The sequence below is a fragment of the Callorhinus ursinus genome, unplaced genomic scaffold (assembly GCF_003265705.2).
Source record: "Callorhinus ursinus isolate GAN/ISIS: 27379988/994484 unplaced genomic scaffold, GSC_fseal_2.0 scaffold1, whole genome shotgun sequence".
NCBI classification, from domain to species: domain Eukaryota; kingdom Metazoa; phylum Chordata; class Mammalia; order Carnivora; family Otariidae; genus Callorhinus; species Callorhinus ursinus.
In genome coordinates this window covers 129,562,515-129,588,188 of record NW_027397063.1, presented here as the reverse complement: position 1 = coordinate 129,588,188, position 25,674 = coordinate 129,562,515, and the positions used below count along the sequence as shown (strand labels likewise).

At 40.0% G+C, this 25,674-nt stretch overlaps 1 protein-coding gene across 14 annotated transcripts in view; it reads left to right on the top strand.

The window, feature by feature from the left end:
- Nucleotides 1-25,674, top strand: part of THRB (thyroid hormone receptor beta) — a 371,178-nt gene that overhangs the window by 175,004 nt on the left and 170,500 nt on the right. Inside the window, exon 1 of one of the 14 annotated variants that reach the window (XM_073900910.1) lies at nucleotides 6,403-6,541. The exons of the other annotated variants lie outside the window; for them this stretch is intronic. The gene's annotated coding sequence lies outside the window, so the exon portion shown is untranslated. Of the gene's footprint in view, nucleotides 1-6,402; nucleotides 6,542-25,674 lie in introns of those variants that run through there. 14 annotated transcript variants of the gene reach the window in all.

Below are 25,674 nucleotides of genomic sequence, written 5' to 3'. Positions count from 1 at the left end.
AAAGAAAGAAAGAAAGAAAGAAAGAAAGAAAGAAAGAAAGAAAGAAAGAAAGAAAGAGCCTCAGAGATTTCTTTAGATCTAGCAAATCGGAATCTGCACTTTTTAACAAGATCCCCAGAGGATTCTTACGCACAGTAAACTGGGAGAAGGCTGTCTATACTCCGTACCATTGCACGCCACATGGCTAGCCGCATTGTATGATTGCTGTTACTGCCACCGTAAGAACATTTGAAAACAACACAGAACCTTTAAGGCTCCTGTCTTGGCTAGGGAAGCAGTTGCCATTTTAAAGGGTAGAGATGCAGGATCCAAAAAAATATGCTTAGGAACTGTGGTTGCCTGAGGCCTGAGTTTGTTGAAACAAGTCAACTTGTGGAGGAAAACAAGTTGGTAACTTTATCTGTGGGCCTCTTAACGCTCATCAAAATGAACGGCATGATTGTATGAAAATCTTGGACACCAATAGGACTACCTTTTAACGTTCTGAGGGGGAATAGGAAGTGGAGTGAATGGGAGATGAGTGAGCATGAATGCAGTGCTCATGAGAAAAATGCACTTGTGGCTAACTTCACCTATGATTTCCGTATCTCTGCCAACCTGAGAACGACCCATTCATCAGCACACAGACAGTGCCTGCGTTGCAAAACGTGTTGGGATATAGGAAGAGGAGGTGGCACTGACAGCTTAAATCTTTTCTGTAATTGATTAGATGCGGGACTATGTAAGAACATGAGATTACACCGACATATTGTTCAGCACAGAAGATCAAACTCCTATCACAGGAAATATACATGTCTTTTGGTAGAAGGTTCTAGATGAGTCAAAACTTGATAATAACAGTAGAAGAGAAAAAGAAAAAAAAATACAGTAATATTTCTTTGCACCTGGACAGCTATATCCTTAAGGAATTAGCTTTCAGCTCAAAAAGCAGAGGAGAGATTCTGATACCCCCCAAAATCTGAAGACCCAAAGTGGAAAACTGCCTTCCTGAAACTCCAGGCAAAGAAACGAGCTTCAAGAGTTGCTAAAAGACTGTATACACTCTAATTACCTCTAAGAGGGGTCAGAAGACAGAGGTGGAAGCTGGACCTGGCCCAAGGCAAATAATACAATAAACTCCGTTATTTGATGCATGTAGATTAAATTAACAACAACAACAACAACAACAACAACAACAAAATGACACTTAGCACACTTACCTACTTTTCCCAGGAGCTTAAAAATCCTGTCTTAACCTATGGAAACTATGGTTTTAATTTGAAGAGATAAAAAGTGTTCAAGCTTCTAATACTGGTTTTTCTGGCAAAGTGATTAAAAAGACAGTGTGAAATTTATACTTATATCATTGTTTCTCTGGATGTCAGTATTTCACCAAAGTTTATTTTTTTCTCCAAATTCCTCTCTAGCATCTCGCTTGATAATATGCTTTATGAATGTATGAAATACATATGAAATATGAATGTATTATTCATACATTATGTGTAGTTGTAATTTCTCATGGACTTCTGAGTTCTATTTTATTTTTCCTGCCCTTATACTGTAACCCAGTATTGTCCTCTGAAAATGTAGGGTGAGCCACAAATGCAAGTCACATATGTAATTTTAAATGTTCTGGCAACAGCATTAAAAAATAAAACAACAGGTGAGATTTATTTTAATATTATATTTTACATAATTCAATATCCAAAATATTCCAACAACTAACCCCAAATGCTGTCACACCCCAGCTGAGAAATGCTAAAGAGTAATGAACATTCCCCAGGTCCCCATCTTGAGTGTTCAGGTACAGTGTGGGTTTGGGGCCAAAGCCCCCGTTTGGTAATAAAGAGAAAATCCATCTTCCTGGGGCATCGATTTCCCTTTGGTTGGACAAGTGTGGCAGACATAGTAAGATTTTAAGGATTTGAAAACTGATCATCCTTGGCTTATCTCACATTTTGGAAAAGCTTTGCAAAAAGACTGTAGAGAATGACTTTATTTCCCCATTTCTGGCCTTCATAGGCTTACACTCTTCAAAAAGTTTTGACTTTATTCTGAAAAAAATAACTTTCATAGGTTTATTTTTATGAAGTAACTTTCACAGAGTGTAACCCCAAGGTGATCAGTTGATTGGGGAAAGGTCCCTGTTGCAAAAATTCCACAATAGTGAGTTTCGCTGAACTTTTTATTCACCCAGCCCCAAAGCCCCGAACGTCCACCAGGAGTTGTGCTACAGGTGTGACCTCTTGGGAAGGGCTCGTCTTTGTTATTACTTGTGGGAACAAATGGAATTTACCATAATGTTCGGTCCCACAACCCAGCCAGTTCAGCTGAGATGTTTCTTGGGTTACGTTCAGTAATGATTGCTTTCCCTGAGCCACAGAGGGGCTTTATTCAATCCACTTATGCAATCCATTCTCTGAATTTTGCATGAATGATGGAGTGTCTCCTCCATTCCACTCATTTAGATTTCTGGTGATTGATCGGTCGATCAATCGACCTATCACTCTTCGGGGAGGTATGACACACATATGCTAAAGTATGTAAGACTCGATGGATTTTTTAAACAAGTGTACACCCCTGTAATCACTAATCAGGAGATAGAAAACACTTCCAGCATCCCAGAATGTCCTCTCATGCCCCGCCCCATCTGGCCCCTATCAGAACCTAACACCCACCCCAAGGGTTACCACTATTCTGACTTCCATCACCACCAATTCCTTTTCTTTGCCCGTTTTTGAACTTCTTCAACATGAAATTGCATGCTACGTACTCTTTCGTATTTAACGCTTCTTTTGCGATGTATCATCTGTGCGATCACACACATTGCTGCGCATGTCTGTATTACGTTGTCTTTACTGCAGAGTAGCAGTAACTGTGCGAATAGACCACAATTTGTTTATTCATTCTCCAGTTGATGGCTATTTGGGTCGTTCTTGGTTTGGGGCCATCCTTTGGTGAGCATATGCATTTCTCCTGGATGTCTATCTAGGAGCTAGGTTGGAGCTAGGTGCCTGTTTAACTGCTTGAGAAATTGCCAGGCAGCTTTCCAAAGTGGCTGCATAAACTGAGAGTATCGCCAGCAGTCCAGGAGCGTTCTAGCTCCTCCTTACCCCCTCCAACACTTCTAATGTTGGTCTTTTTCAGTGTGGTCATTCTGATGGGGCTGTCAGTGTCCTGCCATATGGCTTTAATGTACATTTTCACCTAACATCAGTGAGTCACAAAAATTATTGAAGTTCATCAAGATGCCTTTAAATAAATTCTTGTCGCAGGCTACACTATGTGCAAGTTATTAACACTTTTCAGAAATCCTGTTTCCCCTTCATGAGGGACATGATGCCTAATTGTGCAATCATTCCAGCTTTGTTAGATGTGAAAATTCCTCATCCACGCCCTGATGTGATATCCCCAGGGTATGGCCCCGATCAGCAGTGCACAGGGAACACCCAGCATTGTTGCCATAGATACCTAGCAATGAGTTTGTCCCTACAGACACAGGGCAGCCTGCCTGTTCAGTGAGTACCCAGGGAGCATTTACTGAGCACCTACTTTGTTCCAGGCACTGTGCTGAGCATTGAGGAAGCAGCAGGGACCTATGCACAGTCCCTTCTTGGAAGGCTCACAATCTACTGAGGGAGACAGAAAATGAGCATACAAGTGTAATGCAGCATGTTATGTGCTTTGAGAAAGGTGTATGCTCAGGGTACTCTGAGGCCCAGAGCAAAGGAGCTTGGAGAGAGCAAGGAAAGTCTTCTCAGGAAGACTGATAACCCAAGTGAGTGTTACAGGAAGCAGAGGGAGGGCATCCCGGGTGAGGGCACTGAGAAGCCAAGTCATGGAGGTAACCTTCAGTATGGGTTTTTCCAGGATTTCCAGGGCAATGGGAACATGAAGGCTGGTGGTACAGGAGGCCACTGGCAAGAGATACAGCTGGGATGTCTGTAGGGCCACATCGTGCAGGTATACTTAGGTGGAAATCGGTTCTGCAGAATTTCAGCCTAGAAAATCTCCTCGGTATACCTGCAAACAAAAGGAAGCAAGACTTCCTTTGGCTGTTGTCTCTGAGTTTTGACTTTCACTCACTTTTTGATGTTAAATTGGGAGATGTCGAACTTCTTTCTAACTTCTTATCTGGACACAAACACATTGTCTATTAAACAGTTTGCAACCAGTATGTACTTCCTCATACATGATAGTCTACAAATTATATTTTCTTGACCAGGTTTTTTATTATAGGCCATCCAGACCCAAACCCCTAGCTCATAGAATAACCCTGGGAATGGCATAGCCCGCTGAGAGTTTTCTTGTGGAATGCAGTTTTATTCTTGGTTTGGCATCTGTCCTTTTGATTGGAGGAGCAAGACAGACATTTACATTCCCAATAAAGGATCTACTCATCTAAATCAAGTCAGTCCTGATCATGTCTGACACTTTCTCCCTGAGCAAAGCTGAAGCAGCCATGGGGTATCAGAATTACCACCACTGTATTTAGCAAACACTCGTGTAGCATGTATCTCTTTCCATTTTCCAGGCAGTGTTCTAACTACATTCCACACAGTGACTGACCTAAAGTTGGACAGTATTAGTCCCATTTTACAGATGGGGAAGCTGGGACCGCAAGAAGTTAAGTAACTCGCTCAAATCACGGGTGGGATTAGAACCCACACATTCATTCTTGTAAACGGTATACCGTGCTGCCGCTTCTTCGTATTTGTGAAATATCCAGGAGAAACTCAGAGAAACAGAGTTCATTCAGCACACATTTATTGAGCAACTGCCTGGTGGGTGAGTCAGCAACGCCTTTGCCCCAGGAACTCTTAACCTATTTGAGGAGACAGGAAAAACAAAAAAAACAAAAAACCTTTGCAATGAAGTGTTAACCCAAGGAGGAAAGTAACTGACTGTCTGAGGAACTCAGGGAAGGGCTTGAACCTTAAAGACAGGCTCAGCCTTTTGTGAAAAGGAGTGAACCGAAGGGACAGCTGTCAGAGTTAGGACGAGGCAAAGCATGTCTGGGAGGTGTCAAGTGTGCTTGTGAGGTGTCAAGGTGTGCTGTGGCGAATGTGAATATGGGAGATAGGACCCGTGGAAGTGTGGTGATCGGGACTGCACTGGGGTGTTGTATGCAGGCTGAAGAGTAGGGCTTTATCTTGGACACAGGAAGAAGCCACTGAGGGCTGTGAAGTTGAGGCGAGAAGTGATACACCATCCTCCTTGCTAGAATCCAAGAGAGGGTGAAAGTTAGCCAGGCAGGGTACTTGTAATCTAAGAGCATCAGGTGGGCGACAATAAAATAGAGAGTCTGAACTATAGCATGCGGAGAGGGGGCCGTGCAGGGGGAGGGGAAGAGGGAGGGGAGGAGGAAGGAATGGGGGCAAAGAGAGAGAGAATGATGTCTGCTGAAAGGAAAGAAGAGAGAGTGGGATGGAGGGAGGGAGGAAACAGGGAGGAAAGGATGGCAGGCAAGAAAAGAAAATGTGCCAGCACCTTAAAAAGGGGGAAACGTTACTGGCAAAAGCCCCATATGACAGGCATTTTGATGTGTTTTCTCAGCCAGCTTTTAACCAGCTCTTGTTTGGGTGGTTCACCAGCAGTTACTGTCATGGCTCTGTAATAGCTCATTGAGATTACTTCTATCTGAGGATAATTTGTCAGGCTTATGTAAGACTTCATTTAAGGGGCATTGCCTTGGCATGCAGACAGCTTCCAGACCTTACACACCAGCAGAAACATGTTATCTGAAGAGCGCAATGAAACGAACTAAATGCATTGCTAGGCACCCTGGCAGCAAGCAAGTGCTGCTCTATGGGACGTCTTCAGAAGCATGCCTTTCTTTCTAAAAAGGCGGAGGGCGAGGAGGCCATTGGAAATTGACCCACAAGCCTGAACCTGAATGGCTTCAAACCCACAGAAACTTCAAATCGGTGGGAATCCTAAGCCTTATCTCAAGCCAAAGAAATGATTCCCATCCCCTTTGCCGGTCAGAAGCAGCAGCATCCGTGGGGTGAACGATTTCTCTCTGCAGTTCGGATGATGAGGCTGGGAGGAGGAGGGAGAGAGTAAAAGTTCTCATTGTCCCAGGGCCCGAGAACATGGATAAGGTAGCATGTCGGGTGTTAGCTGTCCTGGCAGCCTCCTGGTGTTATAGGAGTCCCATTTCACTAGGGGTTTCAGTTTCCACAAGCTTTGCTCATCTTCCTGCTGCAAGACTGGCTGCTGGTAGCAGGCGGGAGGCATGGTGTGGAATCCCAGATCGAGAGAACAGTCTGGAGTGGTGAGCCGTTTGTCTGGGGAGGGTGTTCTGTGGCCAAGTCCGTGGCCAAGTCCGTGCCGTCGTGACGCCAGCCCAGCGTCAGTCAACGCACTCATCTAAGATGCGTCTCAAGAACATATAATTGGGATCGCTCAGCCACGGAAGGGCAGGACGGTGGAGTTGGGTCCCGAGCAGTTCATTTGCTTAGAGAGTCTTCATTCTACCCAACGTGGAAGTAAAGTAGGAGCAGCTCGTGTGGAAGGTGTGGAGATGTCAGCAGGTTCTGGAAGCGGGCAGGACGGCAGGGTGAGTGCGAGACTGCCCCTAGGATGCTCTCCGTGTGAACTCTAAGGGAGATTTTGTTACAATTCATGGGTGGGTCAAGATCTGTCCATATTCAGGGCATGGGCTTCCAATGGCCAACTTTTCTTAAAATCCTAATGTATCATTGCTAAGGGTGAGATTACACAAATGTGCTTGTCCAGTATTTCTCATGTTTCTTGAAGTTAAAAGACAAAGTAAGGGAAATGTAACTCCTGTATTTCAGGCTTTTTTTTTTTTTTTTTTTTTTTGGTGGGAAATCGAAGGGAAGGAGGATCCTAAAGGGATATGGATTACAATCTTGTATTTTCTGAACTTGAAAAAAATGTATTATTCTGGAAGTATAATTGATGTACCATGTGATATTAGGTTTCAGGTGTACAACATATTGATTCGACAATTCTATAAACTTGAAAACTTTTAAGGAGACTTGTAAGAGGAAAATAAATTATCATCTTATTCTTAAGTAAAATGTTGAATGGATATAGGGATAGAAAATTATAATCAGTTCCCAGTGCTAAGCTTTGAGGGGCATTGAGTTCTCCCAAGTGCCATGCATGAGGGGACAACCACAGTGCGTTCCATAGAGGCTAAAGCTTTGGAGATGTTCCATGTTGCACAAAAAAGGTGGGAAGAACTGAGAGTGTCCAATTGGAGAAGAAAAGGCTGCAGAAGTGACTGCAGCTTATTTTCAAGTAGAAGGCCTGAAATACAGAGTAAGAAGACTACTTGTTCTGTATTTCCCCAGGAGGAAGGGTTTTTATCCTTTGGGAAGGGGGAATAACAGACCCCTCTGACAATCCAATTTAAAAAAAAAAAAAAAACGAACAAAGTTAGACTTACTCCCCAGAAAAATTTATATAAACACAAAATTGGTTCACACCATCAGGGATTTCATGGAACCTTGTGAAGTCCATGTAAGGCACTCCTGCTTGGGATGGTAAGGTGGTCCGTGAATGGGAATCTGGGGACTTGGCTTGATCTAAGGAAGAATTCTCAAGTGGTTTGACAAGTGCTACCATGGAACTGGGTTTTTCAAAAGGGGATTCGCTTCTCCCATAACTAGAACCTAAATGAATGGTTGTGTGAGCTTTAGACTCACCAAGACCTAGATCTGGATGCAAAAGCTGTTGCTTCTAGCTGTGCATCCTCAGACTTATTAGTCAACCCTGCCAAATATACCTTCAATACACTGGGAACTGGAGGCAAAAATTCACCACGGGGTGGTTGGGATAATTCAATGACAAAAGGTATATAAAATGCCTATCCCAGTACTAGAGGAAGATGATGAACAAAAATTAACTTTTCTAAGTAATTCTCAAAGATCATGTGTTGAAAGGAAGAACAAGAAAAAGCCTGATTCCTGCCTCTGCATAAGTTCTTCATAATTATGTTCCTTTTTTACTGCTAAGAATATTATAGACAGCATTCTAGCTATGTGTAGGAAGTTACAATAAATGTGTAACTCCAAATATGCACCAGATTTATATTCTTTTAAAAATAAAACTTTTAAAATGAATTGAAAGGTGATATTATGGTACCTTGAAGTTTTATTTTTTTAAAAGAGCCTTCTAACCAAAGTGTGAATGAGCACTGTAGAAAATGAAATGTTCTTGAAATAATCCAACATATTTTCAATGAGGAGAAACTTATCCTGAATTTCTATTTAATAGAAGAGGAAATGAAGTTGCATTTGAAGGTAATACTTAATAATGGGAAAGAAAACTATATATCAAGTGAAAAGTGTTAATGTTAAATAATCATAGAGTATATAATAGAAGTTAAATGCCTGTCTTTAAGATTCTAGAAAGGAACATAATTTTTCAAAGGCTTTTGGTAATGGCCTTTTTAAAATGTCCAACTGGGGCATGAATTGGAGGATATGAACATTTAGTCCCGTGGGTGGCAGGATATTCTTGGCAGCTGACAGCTCCAGGGAAGAGCTCCAGAGCATGGGCCACAGTGTGAACCGCATTGCATTCCCCAACCATAGATTTATGGGTCCCACCTACAGGCCTCACTGGATGTGAAAGGGAGATCCCTTACCTTCACAGAACATAAGCCAGTTTGGGGAGCTCAGCATTCCTCCTAAAACGATGAGTGGTGCAGGCAATGATTTCCCAAGTTGTTGAGAGGAAAGAGAGAAGGGTTTTGAAGTTGCTGACAGCCTGCAAGGAGGAGGTGAGAACCGTGCTGGGCCATGGAGATGCGTAGGCGCTTGTCTTTCCATCTCAGTATGGCAGCACCATTCTTGTAGGTGTTCTGTCCAAAAACCTAAAAAATCGTACTTGCTTCCTCTTTCCCTCGCCCCCAAATCCAAACTCTCAGCAACTCCTACAGCTTCTACCTCCAAAACTTATCTTAAATCTGCATGCTCCCCCCACCTCTGTGGCCAGCGTCCTGGCCACCGTCAGGCCACTGAAACACCTCGCTCGTCTATTATTAGCTTGTCCCTCCTTCTGCTTTTGGTTCATCATCAAATCCATTTTCCATAAAGCAGCCAGAGTGAGAAAGTCACTACTATGACTTAAAACCTTTAAAATATTCCCCTTGGGTTAAAAATAAAGTCTTCGCACCTCACCATGGCCTCCTCGGCCCTGAGGGACGTGGCCAGCCTTACCCCTCTCACCGCCATTCTTCAGCATGGTCCAGCCACACTGTCTTCGTGCAATGCTTCGATCCAGTTAGATGTACAGTAAATTAAAAAATAATGTGAAAATGCCTGAAAGTTATCTAAGGAGATCAGTTCTCAAAATTAGCAGGAGAGCTCGGTTTTATAATGATTCTGCCACACAAATATGGACATATAAGTAGAAAATGTCAGCAGCATGATTTGATTTCAAGGACTCCCATGGAAAGCTTCCTTTGTATTTCAAAATTTATTTCCCCCACCAGCTTCATTCAATTATTTTCAGGATAATATGTTTTATTAAATTCCCACCAAGAAGTACAGCCATTATTTACTGTGTACCAAGTACTCTGCTGGGTACAGGAGCTACAACAATATTTTAAAAAGACATGCAGACTCTATCTTCGTAGTGCTTTCAACCTAGTGAGGGACGCAATCACAACAGAAGATCATCACAAATGAGAAGTTTTACGAGATGCCAGGAGAACACAAGGGTGGAGCACCTAACTCTAACTTGGGAGGTCAAAGGAAGCTCCCCAGGGGAAGTGCCATTTTAGCCGAGACCTGAAATAGTGGGGCAGAGGGCAGAGGGCAGAGGCAAGCATTCAAGTATTCTTGGCAGGGGAAACAGCACACACAAAGGGATGGTATTAAAGGAGAGCATGGCATTTTAATGAACTCCAGGAAGGTTCAGAATTGCTGCAACACAATGGGAAAGTGGGGAGAGGGGAGAGAAGAGGAATGAGATATGAAAAGTAAGCAGTGGTTTGTGTACAGAGAGCCTTATAAATCATCATAAGGTCTTTGGAACTACTAAGTAACAGATGAAAGGTTTTAAGCAGTGGGATGACAAGATCTGATATGTGCTTTGGAGAGTTCACTCCAGAGAGAGCATTAGAGGGGGCAAGTCCAGAGGTTGATGGGCCAATTGAAAGGCTATTCTAGGGGTGCCTGGGTGACTCAGGTGGTTGGGCATCTGCCTTCGACTCATGTCATGATCTCCAGGTCTTAGGATCAAGCCCCACATCGGGCTCCCCGGCTCAGCAGGGAGTCTGCTTCTCCCTCTCCCTCTGCCTCTCCCCTGCTCATGCTCTCTCTCTGTATCTCTCTGTCTCAAATGAATAAATAAAATCTTTAAAAAAAAAAAAAAAAGAAAGGCTATTCTATAATCCAGAAGAAATGTTGATATAAACCAACAGAGAGGTAGAAATGATTGAGAGAAATCCAAAAAAGAGATATAGCAAGGATAATCCACAAGACTTTTGGAGATGGACTGGATAATACAGGGGTGAATGAGAAAAGAGCAAAAATAGTTATTCTTATATTTCCACCATGGGAAACCTTTTCCAGGGTACCATTTGCTAAGATGGGGACTCAGGTGCAAAAAGAGGTTCCCGAAGATGGGGAGAAGTCACACCTGATAGTGAGATACTTTTTTTTTTTTTTAATCTGAGAGCAGGTTTTCTTCATGGTATGGGCTCTGGAAATACTGAAAATAGATGTTTGGAAGTCTATGACAAATGGAGAGGAGAAACCAGAAGGTACCTAAAACAATCATTAACTCCTTTTTAATTTTGTTTAAGCCCTGGACAAGATGCCAAGCAAGTTCTTCTGTCAATAAACAATATTAAAGAGGATATTGGATCTACTAAGTAATAACAGGGTCCTTCCAACTCCATGACTCTGTGGTACCTGGTATTTACATTTTCCACAGTCAAGGTGTGTCCAGGATCTTATCTGCTTTGGACAAGGCAGTTGCAGCCCCTTGGGGAATAAAAGTGTTTCCTCATCCCAACTGGCTTCACATCCCTCTTCAGCCATACACAGGTCCTCATTTACATTTTGTATGAGTAAATGTCTGGACTATATGGTGTTTTATAAGCTTAATGGACATGTGAATGTGGGAGAAACAGACAGACACAGAGAAAGATGACAGTAGATATCTGCCTGAGACACCACCCAATTAATTTAATTTCTGTGACATCATCCCACTTTAGCTGAAGTCTTCTGAAATGAGTAGCTCTTGTTTTATATGTTGTTTAAACTCTTATTAAACAATGTGCTTCCATGAGACAGAGAGTTCCTTTAGAGCAAGTTTTCTCAACCTTGGCACTACTGACATTTTGAGTTGGATAATGCTTTGTTGTGGGGACCTGTCTTATGCACTGTAGAATATTTAGTAGCACCTCTGGCCTCTGCCCACAAATCACCAGTAAGAGACCCCCCCCCGCAACACACACACACGCGTGCGCGGGCACACGCGCGCGCACACGATAATCAAACGTGTGTCCAGACATCGCCAAAATTGCCCCCCGTTGAGAATCATTGCTTCAGAGCAGCGGTTCTCGAAATGTGGTGGTCAGACCAGGAGCATCAGTGTCACCTGAAAACTTGTTAGAAATGGAACTTGTGAAGCCCCAACCCATACCTACTGAAAAAGAAACTCTAGGTGTAGGGCTCAGCAATCTGTGTTTAAGAAGTCTGCCACATGATTCAAATATACATTGAAGTTTGGGAAGCACACCTCCAGAACAAATGAATGGTAACTAAGGTTTCACAAGAAATATTTATGTAAAAAAAAGATTTGGGGTGCATCTGGGTGGCTCAGTTTGTTCAGTATCCAACTCTTGGCTTCAGCTCAGGTCATGATCTCGGGGTTATGAGATCGAGTCCTCTATTGTGCTCCATGCTCAGCTTGGAGTCTGCTTGGGATTCTCTCCCTCTCCCATCCCTTCAGCCCCTCTCCCCACTCATGCTCGCTTTCATGCTCTCTCTATATATTAAATAAATAAATACATAAATAAATACATAAATAAAATCTTTAAAAAAGAAATTTTGAATACAGGAAGGTCTTTTCTCTTCCCCTTTCCTTTCTCTTTCAAGAAGGGGAAAGAAAGTACATCATTTTATATCTGAAAGGCAAAGATTACTGATAAATAAATTTCTATCATGGAAATTCTTATAGATACACAACAATTTTTAAATCGCATGAAAAGTTTGTTACACTAAACAGAATTCTTCCCCCTTAGTTCACAAAGATCAGTCATAGAGTGATTCGGTATCCAATTGACAAAGAGAAATTATAAGTAAGCACATGGAGGGGCACCTGGGTGGCTCAGTTGGTCAAGCATCTGCCTTCAGCTCAGGTCATGAGTTGGGGGTCCTGGGATTGAGTCCCACACTGGGCTCCCTGCTAAGAGAGGAGTCTGCTTCTCCCTCTCCCTCTCCCACTCCCACTACCCCACTTGTGCACTCTCTTTCTCAAATAAATAAATAATCTTTTAAAATAAATAAATAAATAAGCACATGGAAAAACTTTCTGCAAGCAGAATAGTAATGTTGATATAGAGCTTCCATTCAGGCTAGTAGGCCCGCTTGTCTGCCCCAGCACTCACTAGCATTTGGAAAGGTAGGGCAGATGTCCCTGTACAGGAAGACTTTTCTTTGTTTTCTTCCTTAGTTTCCCTTTTTTACTTGTTTGTTCACTCACCCCTTTTCCACCAAAAACAGCACTAAATAGAGGAGTGGGTTTTTCTGGTTTATTTAAGCAGCAGATTTATGATGCAGCCTACAAATTATAAAATTTCAGATGGAACGTTCCCTTGTTCAAATGTATCTTCAAATTCTGTGAGGTGCTAACCAGTTCAGTGATCTCAGCCTCTCTAATGAAATGCTGGTTGGGTCTCTGAATGTTAGATTGGATTCTGAATATCATTTTATGAGAAAAGAAAATGATGTTCCACTTGAATATTCTTTTCTTAGGAACACAGGTATGCCAAAATAAGGAATATAACTTTAGTAAGACTTCATTCATTAACTTACTCATTTTTTCATGTATTGATTTGTTCAAAAACTATTAATTGAGTGTCAACTATATACCAGTGAATAAGACAAATATATATTCTCTGACCTCATGGAGTTTACATTTTTTTGTAGGCAAGGGGAAGCAAAAGACAAATAACCTAATATTTCAAATTTTGGATTGTATCCTGCCTATGAGATCAATTTAGTGGGTCACAAATTGCTTTTGTGACTGTTTCTTTAGTGAACAAACTAGAATAGAATGAAGAAATTCGGCTTCATTCTACCATACTTCTTAAGCATGTTTTTTACCAAACTGTTCTTTCAGCTGTGTGTGTGCACATGAATCAATATAAAACATTTCTCATTATGTGTTTTAACTTTGAAAAACACTGAAATGCTTAAAACACAGAAATAAATGAAATGATTTTGAATTGTAATGCATATGCTATGAAAGGCTAAGAGGCTAAGATAGAAAATAACAACATGTGGTGATGAGCACTGGGTGTTCTATGCAACTGATGAAACGTTAAACACTACATCAAAAACTAATGATGTGTACTATATGTTGGCTAACTGAACATAATAATAAAAAAATGAAATAAAATGAAATTTAAATTTCACACTTTAAGAAAAGAAGAAAAAAGAAAATAACAAAAAACAACAAGTGCAGAGAGACAGAACCAGCACTAGTTGTATGGTCAGAGAAGGCCTCTCCAGAGAGAGGAAGCCAGCAGGAAAGAGTAGATGAGCCTTCCAGACAAAGGCAATAACAAGCGCAAAGATTCTGTTGGGGCCGGAATACCTGGGGTGTGGCAGTGTGGCAACCTAAATGGAAAAGAAAATGGTCAATTTCCTAGGAAGGAAAACTCTAGAACTTTTGGTTGATTGCGGAACAAAAACAAAAGAGAGGCATGAACCTATTCCAGAAACACAGATAGATTTCACTTCAAAGACATGGAAAATCCCCAAATTCTTCATAGGAGTAAAACACATATTCAATTGAAATCAAACATTTATTAAATTTTTACCATGGCAAACAATTACACAATGGTGAATTCAAAGATGAACAAGAGTAGGGTTCCAAACACACATATACACAAAAGACCAAAGATTATAATTTATTAATAAAAGTCAGCCATTCTCCTTTTTAAAAAGGCCTATTCCACATGCACCAAATTTATTTTCCTCTATTTGGTTTTATAACAAAGATTTCATTCACTCCAGGATGGTTGCTGCCCAGTTAGATAACAGAATGTTTTCTTCCTAATTAGATTATCTGCCCTGATCTATATTTCAGAAGATAGGGATGTTCTGTATCCAATGGTTATTTTATATTCTAGGACCTCAAACAAAGCTTTGCAAAGAGACTTATGAGCTCTGTAACACTCGAGTCCTTCACGCTGACTCCCAAATTCTTTCATAGAACCGCAAATTCTAAAGCCAACACTTTGATAGTAGTTATGTCCATGTCCGTAACAAATTTACTATTGTTGTTACTGGTTTTATCATTATTATTGTAATGCGCTCTATCTCCTTGCTATCTCACTCAGTTCAGCTGCCTAAGCTCTTTCTACCCAAGCATCCATTCCCCTACCTTCCTGAAAACTTAGAGCCGGCAACCTCTTCAAAACTTAACCTCCCACTTCTTTTGCCAGTTGGGGAGAACTCACAGAGGCTACAGCAGTGGTGACAAAATCTATTTCAGTGACTGCCAATATATACCTATTGTCCTGACTTGACTACAGTGGACTGTGGGATCTCAGGCCATTGGCAAGTGGTCTGGAAACTGGAGACAATGTTCTATACTCTAGCTCAAGGCAGCCGGGATCTAGTAAAAGCTGTGAGTATGGACAGAGCAAAGTCTCTGGGAAATTCTTGAAGGATCCTTTAAGCAAAGGTTTGGAACACGGTAATTTGTAGTTGTATCAAGAGCCCACTAAATGTTCATATTCCTTGAAGCAATAATTTGAGAGTCTTCTGGAATGGTTTTTGAAAATTTTTCCTAAAGAAATAATCCAGAATTCAGAAATAGATTTTGGCACAGAAATGTTATGTGTGGCATTATTTATATTTGAAAATCAACCAAATATCCTTCGATAGGAGAATGTTAAATACATATTGTTATATTTACATACTAGACTATTTAAAGTCACTAAAAGGGCTATTTATAAAGAGATTATAGTGTAGCAAAATGGTTGTTATAATGTTCGGTGGAAAAAAGGATAAAAATTGGAATTTATGATATAATATCAACTATATCTAAAATAAACAAGAACTCTCATAGCAGATTTCCACTCTTTATTATGAGAAAAAAAGAGAATGATGTGTAATCATGGTTTGCTTTAAAAATGTGCCCTTTTTTTTTAGAACCAGATGTGATAATGGTAATTAATTGGCTCATAATAAATATTAGTTACTAAATTTTGTCAATTAATTTTAGTAAAGAGAAAACTACTTACATGCAGATTCTAGTTGCCTTTAAAAGTGTCATTAGCCTCCAAAGCCCGGCATGGTTACAAGTTATAACATTATATTTTATGATCTACAAGGTTAGAGTAATGGACCTATTCAAGGATATTGAGCTACAGACCGGCGAAAGAGAGTTTGAGCCTGACACTTTATTTCTTCACCCAGTTGTCAAACTATTTGCTATGCCTTAGGAAAAAAACAAAAATAAGATAGGCTACTATCCTGATCACCTTGAAAATTTGGTGGGAAAGCGGTCCCCATCCCTACAGGTCAAATTAGTTGGCTGCATACTGGCAAATACTAAGAAAACTTAATGCTTCTCTGTTTTGGAGAATTTTTCCTTTGTTCCCCAGCCCCGTTAATAATTTCTGCTCACAGACAGTCTGTATTTATGACAACTTAATCATCTTGGCCTGCGCACTGTGTCTCGGTGTGAGCCTCCTGTGGAAGGCAGCTTTATAGAGACCACACTGTGGACAGATTCATGCCTCCTCCCTGTGGGTGGTCAGAGGTAGGGAAATCTGAGCTTTCTATCCCAGGCCTGTCATGTGCCAGGAAATTTAGATTCGGGGAGCTGTTATCTATTACAGCTATGAGCCTCCCCCAAACCAGAATTACAGGTAACTAATATTCCTTTTGCATGCCAAAGCAAACCCCAAACCTTTAATCCCCAAATGACTGGGCTATTAATATGAAAATGGTTTCTTTTATATAGTATGTGTAACCATTTGTTAGTCTCCAGGCCAATGCAATAAAAACATCATGGAAGGTCTTTAACTTTGAAACACATCTAAATGAAAAAGAGAAGAAGTATGTTATCTGCTGGAAAAGACTGAAGGAGTTAGTCCATCATGGAGATAGACTCAGATTTCTTGGGCGCCAACCCAGTCTTAGAAAAAAGTTCTAAAAGATTTAGTAGAAGGAGCCAAAGCTGGATTAAAGCAAGGCAAACCTGATTTTGAATCCTGCATAGAATTGGGTGTCCTTGGGCTAGTTCCCAAACTTTTCTGACCCTTTCTTCCCTCGCTTTAACAATGGAGCTCACAATAAATACTTTTCACAGTGATATAGGGGAAATAATGTAATGGATGTGAAACACTTGGCTTTTGTGGTGTGCATATCACATACCTCTTTATCTCATGATTAAAGCGTATCAAAATGCTTCCAACCCGTTGTTATCAGTTGGCACTTAAAGGAAAATGTACTTCTTTTCATTTGATAATTAGAATGCAACATGCAAATGGTCATGTTGAACTTAGCTTGGGATCAGTTACCACCTATCAACAGATACTAATATTGATACCTGTACCACCATTGACCTTGGCCTCATCCCACACATGCAACTTCTATTGCCAGCAGCAACCCCAACACCAGTGTATTGATGTTACATGCACATTCCTACCCAATAGTGCCATATACAGTCCACCTATATATGCTAATTCCTACCTCCACATCCTTTGCAATCCATAGAAATGATTTTCCAGGTAATCAGTCATAGGAGTAAATGCCTGCATGTAACTGCACATAGAAGAGACTTGTTTTGAAAAAATAAAAAAATATATAAATATATGTATTTATACATAAATTATGATGTATTATACATAAATTTTTGTATCTGTGTATTATACATAAATATATGTATATATATGTATATATTTATATATGTATGGGAGGGTAAAATTGTGTGAGCAAGTTCAATATAACGTGCGGGAAGATAGATTATGATGTTGAGAAAAAGAAAGGAAAGTGGGTAGACTTAGGAGACATACTCCTGAATACAAAGCAAATTATAGCCTTTGGTGTGTAAAATGAATGCCAGTTACACTGACAACAGTGCCTCTCAAATGTTAGCATGCACTTGACTCCCAGAAGGGCCTTGGGTTCCTGGTCCCTCACTCCCAGACCTTCTGATTCAGTAGGTCTCAGTGGAGCCAGATAATTTGCATTTCTAACAAGTTTCCAGATGATGTTGATGCTGGTGGTCCGGGAAACCACTCTGAGAACCACTGATTGAAATAATTTGGAAAATGAATTTAGGAGCTTTTCATCTTTTTCAGGGGCCCAGAATAGTTTTTTTCCCTCCAAGTTTTTATTTAGATGTCAGTTAGTAAACGTACAATATAATATTAGTTTCAGATATACATTAGAGTGATTCAACACTTCCATACAACACCCGGTGCTCATCACAGCAAGTGCCCTCCTTAGTCCCCACCCCCTACGTCACCCATCCCCCCAGTCACCTCCCCTCTGGTAACCATCAGTTTGATCTCTATCGTTAAGAGTCTGTTCTTGGTTTGTCTCTCTTTTCCCCCCCCTTTATTCATTTGTTTTGTTTCTTAAATTCCACATATGGGTGAAATCATATGATATTTGTCTTTCTCTGACTTATTTCACTTAGCATTATACTCTCTAGCTCCATCTCTGTTGTTGCAAATAGCAAGATTTCATTCTTTTTGATGGCTGAGTAATATTCCATTGTACAATATATACCACTTCTTTATCCATTCATCAGTCGATGGACATCTGGGCTCTTTCCATAATTTGGCTATTGTAGATAATGCTGCTATAAATATCAGGGTGCATGTATCCCTCCAAATTCATATTTTTGTATCCTTTGGGTAAATGGTCCAGGACAGTTTAAATAGCTATGTTCCATAAGTTTTGGTAGGAAATAAATATTCTCCTTTTCATTGGTTCTAGGTAGTTTATAGTTAAAATTTTGCTTTTCTCATTAATTCTAGAGTTATTCTGAAGGAAGTTTTTTTTATTTTATTTTTGAAGTAGTTAAGCTTGACTAGCTATTGCTTTAATTTTTTAATTTTTTATTGTTATGTTAATCACCATACATTACATCATTAGTTTTTGATGTAGTGTTCCATGAGTCATTGTTTGAGCATAACACCCAGTGCTCCACGCAGAACGTGCCCTCCTTAATACCCATCACCAGGCTAACCCATCTCCCCACCCCCCTCCCCTCTAGAACCCTCAGTTTGTTTCTCAGAGTCCATCGTCTCTAATGGTTCATCTCCCCCTCCGATTTACTCCCCTTCATTCTTCCCCTCCTGCTATCTTTTTTTTTTCTTAACATATATTGCATTATTTGTTTCAGAGGTACAGATCTGTGATTCATCAGTCTTGTACAATTCACAGCACTCACCATAGCACATACCCTCCCCAATGTCTATCACCCAGCCACCCCATCCCTCCCACCCCCCACCACTCCAGCAACCCTCAGTTTGTTTCCTGAGATTAAGATTCCTCATATCAGTGAGGTCATATGATACATGTCGTTCTCTGATTGACTTATTTCACTCAGCATAACACCCTCCAGTTCCATCCACGTCGTTGCAAATGCTATTGCTTTATTATTTAATATCAACTTTATTTGCTTATGATCTAAGATTATGGTCTATTCAAGTATCTACTTTGAAATCATCTGTTCTTTATTTTTTTTTAAGATTTTATTTATTTATTTGACAGAGAGAGACACAGAGAGAGAGGGAACACAAGCAGGGGGAGTGGGAGAGGGAGAAGCAGGCTTCCTGCCGAGCAGGGAACCCAACGTGGGGCTCGATCCCAGGACCCTGGGATCATGACCTGAGCCAAAGGCAGACGCCCAACGACTGAGCCACCCAGGCGCCCCTGGAATCATCTGTTCTTTAAAAGTTAGTTGGACCCCAGCTCTGAAATTGCTTCATCCTCATACCCCCGTCCCCAACACATCCTTTTAAATGACAGAATTTTAATTACTGTTTCAATCTCTTTTTATTAAATTTTTCTCATTCTTCTTGGATTAGTTAATTCCTATTTTGTTAAGAAATAACCCCTTCTCTCTAGAATTTCACATCTATTGCAATAGGATTTAATGTAGTACTTCCTTATAATTACTTTCATGTTTGTGTGTGTTTCTTCTTTTCAATCCTAATATTTTCCTCTCTTCTTTCCCGAATCATACTCATGCAATGGTTTTATATTTTATAAAAGAAACAGCTTTTGAATTTATTTGTTCTTTCTACCATTTTGGTTTTCCACTTCATTCGTTTCAGTATTTATCTTTACTAATTCCGTCTTCATCCTTTACTCGGGTTTATCCTTTTGTTCTTCATGGAATTTCTTAGTATTGGCACTGTGTTCATTTATTATAAGTCTCTCAGGAACAAAGCTGTCATAACTATAAGCTGTACATTTTCCTCTGAATATAACTTTAGCTATGTTCCATAAGTTTTGGTAGGAAATAGTTTAAGGTTAAAATTTTGCTTTTCTCATTAATTCTAGAGTCATTTTGAAGGAAGTTTTATTTTATTTTATTTTTCAAGTAGTTAAGCTTGACTAGCTATTGCTTTATTATTTAATATCAACTTTATTTGGTTATGATCTAAGATTATGATCTATTCGAGTATCTACTTTGTAAAATAAGTTAAAATTTTCTTTTCAGCCTTGTAATTTATTTATTTTATTAATGTTCAATTGTGATGCAAGGTCTGTGCAGAAATCTGTTAGATTGTGTGGCTTATGTGTTTCAAATCTTTATGTCCTTTCTTGTATTTGGGCTCCTTGATCAATCCTGAAAATTCCAAATCATTTCCTAAAGCCAGTGTTACCTTTATTCCAAAACCCAAGGAACAAAATAGAAACCAAAAACCTATGGACCAATTTCACTTATACATACAGATGCAAACTTTTAAATAAAGCAGTCCAGAAGGACCCCAAGAGAAATAATACGTTATGACCAAGAAGGACTTGTTCCTGGAGCATAAACATGGGTAAAAATCAGGGGAGCTTTCAGAATAATTTGTCTCATCAATAAAAAAAGATTATAACAATACATGTAGAAAAAGCATTTGAAAAATTCAACCATTTTTAATTTAAAAAAATAAACCTGGGCGCCTGGGTGGCTCAGTCGTTAAGCGTCTGCCTTCGGCTCGGGTCATGATCCCAGGGTCCTGGGATGGAGCCCCGCATCGGGCTCCCTGCTCAGCGGGAAGCCTGCCTCTCCCTCTCCCACTCCCCCTGCTTGTGTTCCCTCTCTCTCTGTGTCTCTCTCTGTCAAAAGAATAAAATCTTTAAAAAAAAAAAAACCCTTACTTTCTATTTCTCTTTTACTGAAATATGATAACTTTAATTACTTTCTACTTCTGTTTTATTTAAATATGATAAAGACTATCTGCCAAAACTAACAAATAACAAAATTCTAAATGGTGAAACTCTAAGGCTCTTTACATTAAATTTAGGCATAAGAGAGTGTCTCAATCACCCATTGTCACAATAATACCTTAGAACAAACAACTACCAAACTCCAAGGACATATGATAATAAACATACAAGTAACTCACAGTCAGTGGGGATCAGGGGATGTGGGCTGGGCTTTTGTGCCTGTCTGTGGTCAGCTACCAGTTATCTAGGCAGCTCTGGGATAGTGACCGGGCTTACCCATGTGTCCGGGACTGGCTGGCTGTGGACTAATTTAAGATGGCCTCTGCTAGAACAATTGGGAAAATTTTACTCTGTACAACATGTTCTCACCTTCCCCCGCTAGCCCAGGCATGCCTTCACGGTGGTGACAGAGGAATAAGAATAAGAGCATTTACAATGACATTTACAATGTCAGAGCATTTTCCAAGCCTCTGCTGGTATCATATTGGCTAACATCCCACTGACCAAAGCACTCACGGGGCTCAGCCTAGACTCAGGATGTGAGGGCACTGCGAAGTTTCACGACAAAGGACATGGATAGGGAGATAACTGAGACCGTCTTTGCCATCTTCTGCAGACAGAAATCCCTGGCCCCACCAACGTTATTCATGATAGCTTCAGAAGTTCCAGTAAATTTATATAGAATAAATATTTAGCATAATTCATGCAACCAGAAAACTCATATTATCATTTTTTTTGTTCATGATGTGATGGCGTATCTACAAAAGTCAAAAGACTCCAGTAAAAAATTGCTGCAATTGATAATGATATTTGGCAAGGTGGCAAGATTGAAAAATAAATGTAGAAAAATCAATAGGTCTTCTTTTTAGTCATTCCTTTGACAAATATTTATTGAACACCAACTGAATGAATGCCAAACACTCATCTAGGGCCTGGAGATAATAGTAGTCAACAAAAGGGACGTTGCAGTTGGAGGAAATGGAAAATAAACCACAAATGACTAAATGTAAGTCAGATGGTAACAAGTGCTATGGAGAAAAATAGAAAGCCAAATAGCTTATAGCAAATGCTTGGTAGGAAGGTGGGCAGCAGGCAGAGGTATGCTGTTGTCTATGGCGTGATCAGGGAAGGCCTCACTGTTAAAACTGTGAACATCTGAGCAGAGGTTTGAAGTACATGAGGAAGCCTGCCATGCAGATAACTGGAAGAAGCCCATTCTAGTGAGAGGGAACAGCAAGTTCTCAGGCTCTCAGCATTGTACATGGTGTGCTTTATTTATAATAGTTATCAATTACAAATAGAAGTGGAATTATTACCATAACAATACAAATTATAACATACTTAGGAATAAACTTCAGCAAGAAATGATAATTTGAAGAACATAAAACATTATCTGTGAAAACCTAAGAAACTATTTTAAAAACAACAAAAGAAGAGGTTCACTTGCCTACCAGATACTTGAACATATTGAAGGAACCATATCAAAACAACGTGATATTGGCAAAGGAGTAAACAAACTGATCAACACTGACTGGAGAGTCCATCTGGAACTAAACCTGTACCCCTACTTGCTAACATCTTCAAAAGTAAATTCCAGATAGATGAGGGCACACTTTTTTTTAATTGAGCAATTAATGTATGTTAGTTGTCTATTGCTGCCATAACAAATCATCACTAACCTAGTAGCTTCAAGAAAACAAATGTATTATCTAACAATTCTGTAGGTAACAAGTCTGACATAGGTCTCACAGGGCTAAGGTTTCAGCAGGGTTGCATTCCTTTCTGAGGCACTGAGGGAAAATCCATTTCCTTGCTATTCCTAAGGGTCGTCCACATTCCTTGGCTTGTGGCCCCTTCCTCCATCCTCAGAGCCTGCGATGTTGCATCTCTCTAACCATACTTCTGTAGTCATATCTCCTTCTGACCACACCTGAGAAATGTTCTCCCCTTAAGGACTTGTGTGACTAGATTGGACCCCCCCCCCCGGATAATCTAGGATAATCTCACCATCTCAAGTCTGCCCTCTTACCACACCTGAGTCCCTTCTGCCATGAAAGGCAACATTTTCCTAGGTTCCCGGGATAAGGGCATGGACATCTTTGGGGACCTTCTCTGTGCCTACAACAAACATTTTAAAGGAGATTTAAGAGAATATTTTATAACCCAGATGTCAGGGAAATGTTTATATTCAACAGGGAACTAACTCATAAAGGATAAAGGAAAAGATGAGCATGCTGTACCATGTAATTTGTTTTAATTGTATGATCAAACATATAAACAAACTCTAAAGACATATGCTAGATGTCTTCCAACATGTGGCAGACAATATGTTCACGTCTGCATTTTTACAGTGGTTATAAGAATTATTAGGGGGAAAAAAACTTTGGAAAATGGGGAAAAGATCTGAATAGTCAAGTCACATGACAGCAAATCCAAATGGCCAATAAAGCCACATGAAAATATGTTCAACCTCAGTAGTTTTTGGAAGAACACAAGTTTATGGTAACAATAAGTATATTAGTTCCCTAAAGCTGCCATAATGAATTACTACAAACTTGGTGGCTTAAAACAATAGAAATTTATTCTCACAGTTCTAAGGGCGAGAAGTCCAAACAAAATCAAGGTCAGGGTCATCCTCTCCCTGAAGGCTCTAGGGGAGGATATATCCTTTGGTCTTCCAGTGTCTGGTGGCTCTAGGTGTTCGCTGGCTGGTGGTTCTATCAGCCCAATCTCCACCTCCTTCTCCACATGGCTCTCTTCTCCCTGTGTCTCTCTCCCATGTGTCTCTTATAAAGATATTTATTGAATTTAGGGCCCACCAGAGAATCCACAATGATTTCATCTAGATATCCTTAGTTATATCTGCAAAGACCCTTTCTCCAATGAGGTCATATTTATAGATTCTGGGAATTAGGACATGGACATATCTTTTGGGGGGATGGGGGCTACCATTCGTCCACTATAATAAGATACTAACCCTCCCATCAAATTGGTAAAAATTTTAAAAGAGCCCTAATATCCACCACTGTGGTAGATGAGAGATGGGGGAGAGGGGGGTGAATCTCATACATTGCTATGGTCTTGTGAATTTTTGAAAAGTCTTAATGCAAACACACACACACATCACACACACAAACACACACCATATATTACATGACTCAGCTTCTGGGAAACTGGCCCATAAAAATAAAAACATCAGTATGCCAGATTTGGTAAACAAGAATGTTATTGCATCATTGTTGTGATGAAGGAAAGAAGAATCTGGAAACAAAATGAATGCCCAGCAATCAGGGAATGATTGAAAAACATTGTGGTACACCTATACCATGGATATGTATATATAAGAGATTTGAGAAATATACAGAAGAATAATCATCAGCTTTTTTTATGGGCACAGTGATTGGCAGATCGTGCTAGAAGTCATGTTTGAGGTTTTAAGTGGAAAAGATTTCTTTCTTTTGAGTCACAATGCCTGGGATCCTGTTTAAACTTCTTGATCCCCTAATTCTTGGTATAATTGAGCAAAGTGACACGTCACCAGCCACCCTGGATCCGCGACTGTCAGCCACGGGTAGGAGGCCGCCCCTGCTCACCTCTCAAGCTCCTCGATCCTGTGAGTAGATGCCAAATTCCAGAAGGAGCAAAATGTTTGGGTTCTGCTCCCCCTGAGGTGTAGTGAGGATATTGTTTTGTGATTTGACTGGACAGACGCAGAGATGTAATCAGTGGCTTTTGACAGAGTCATTGCTGAGTAAGTGAGAAAGTTCCTGCGCCGTTTAGACCAGGAACTGAGAGGCAGTGTTGGGACGTTCCATTCAAAGATGCCTTGGCCCTGCTTTCTGTAATTCCCCCAGAATATTTTGAGCAATGGGAATACATTGAAAAAGGCACTACACAGCTTTTTCCTCCAGAGAAAAACCACACGCATGCAAAGGTATAAACTCTGGTATGTTTGCTTTAAAAAAAAAAACTTGCCCACAAAACTCAAGGCTTCCTGGAATCTCTATTAAGAATTCAGATGTACTGATGATAAATTTCTAAATACCATAATTTCAGCCAATACTATTAACAAGTAGAAAAAAGAGGAACAATGCATGTGTGTGTGTCTGTGTGTGTGTGTGTTCATAAGAACTATTTTTTTTTTTTAAATCATGGGGGAATGAAGTTACACCTGGCAACCTGTGAAAACCTGAGATCGGATAGTTTATTGATCCTTTCAAATTGTTTGCACACTACGTGGTATAGAGTGTCAGGTCTGTGTTAACCCCAGAATACTTAGAAATATTCAAAAATAAGTTATCACCTCAAATCTCTTGAAAAGCATCCAAAGATCAAGTAACTCTTCCCAGAGACCTACCCTGCCCAGGCTCTTGAAAGCCCTTCTTATTTTTAGAGAACACTTGGGTATAATGCATGATTCATAGTTTCTTCTTCTATATTTTGATCTTATTCTATAGTGAATATAAATTACTTTCCTAATCAGAAAAAAACTACATTAACTAAAAACTCATCTATGTGATTTGAGAATTACAGTTCATAAAGTATTTTTGGAGTGGATTTTTAAAGAAACAACCAAACGAGTTATAATCCATAATCAGAATTTCATAGTGTGAATGCCGGGAGACCTTTTTTTATGCTGATATTTATAGGAGATTAAACTCTCAATAAGTTACAAATGTGAGAGACAGTGTGCAGTGCAGGGGAAGGGCCTTCTGTGTAAGTGGGACCTAAAGCCAAATGTGGCAATTTGCTTCCTCTCTAAGCCTCTGTTTATTCATTTGTTAAGTAGAGATGACACTAGTTCTTACTTTTGCAGAGTTGTTACAAGACTTAGGGTTACAGAGTGTCAGAAAATTGCACCCAATAACTAACAATATATGAAAATCTGGGAAAATATTTCTTTCTCGTGTTCTTCCTTGTTTTCAATAACCACGAGCAAGAGAAATACAAGATGGATTAGGCCGTTTGTCTTCAAAATACTATTGGCCCAGTAATTATCTCTCAATCATTATTTGCTCTAAATAGGCCCACTATACTGCAGGGTGATCATGGGAACAAATAA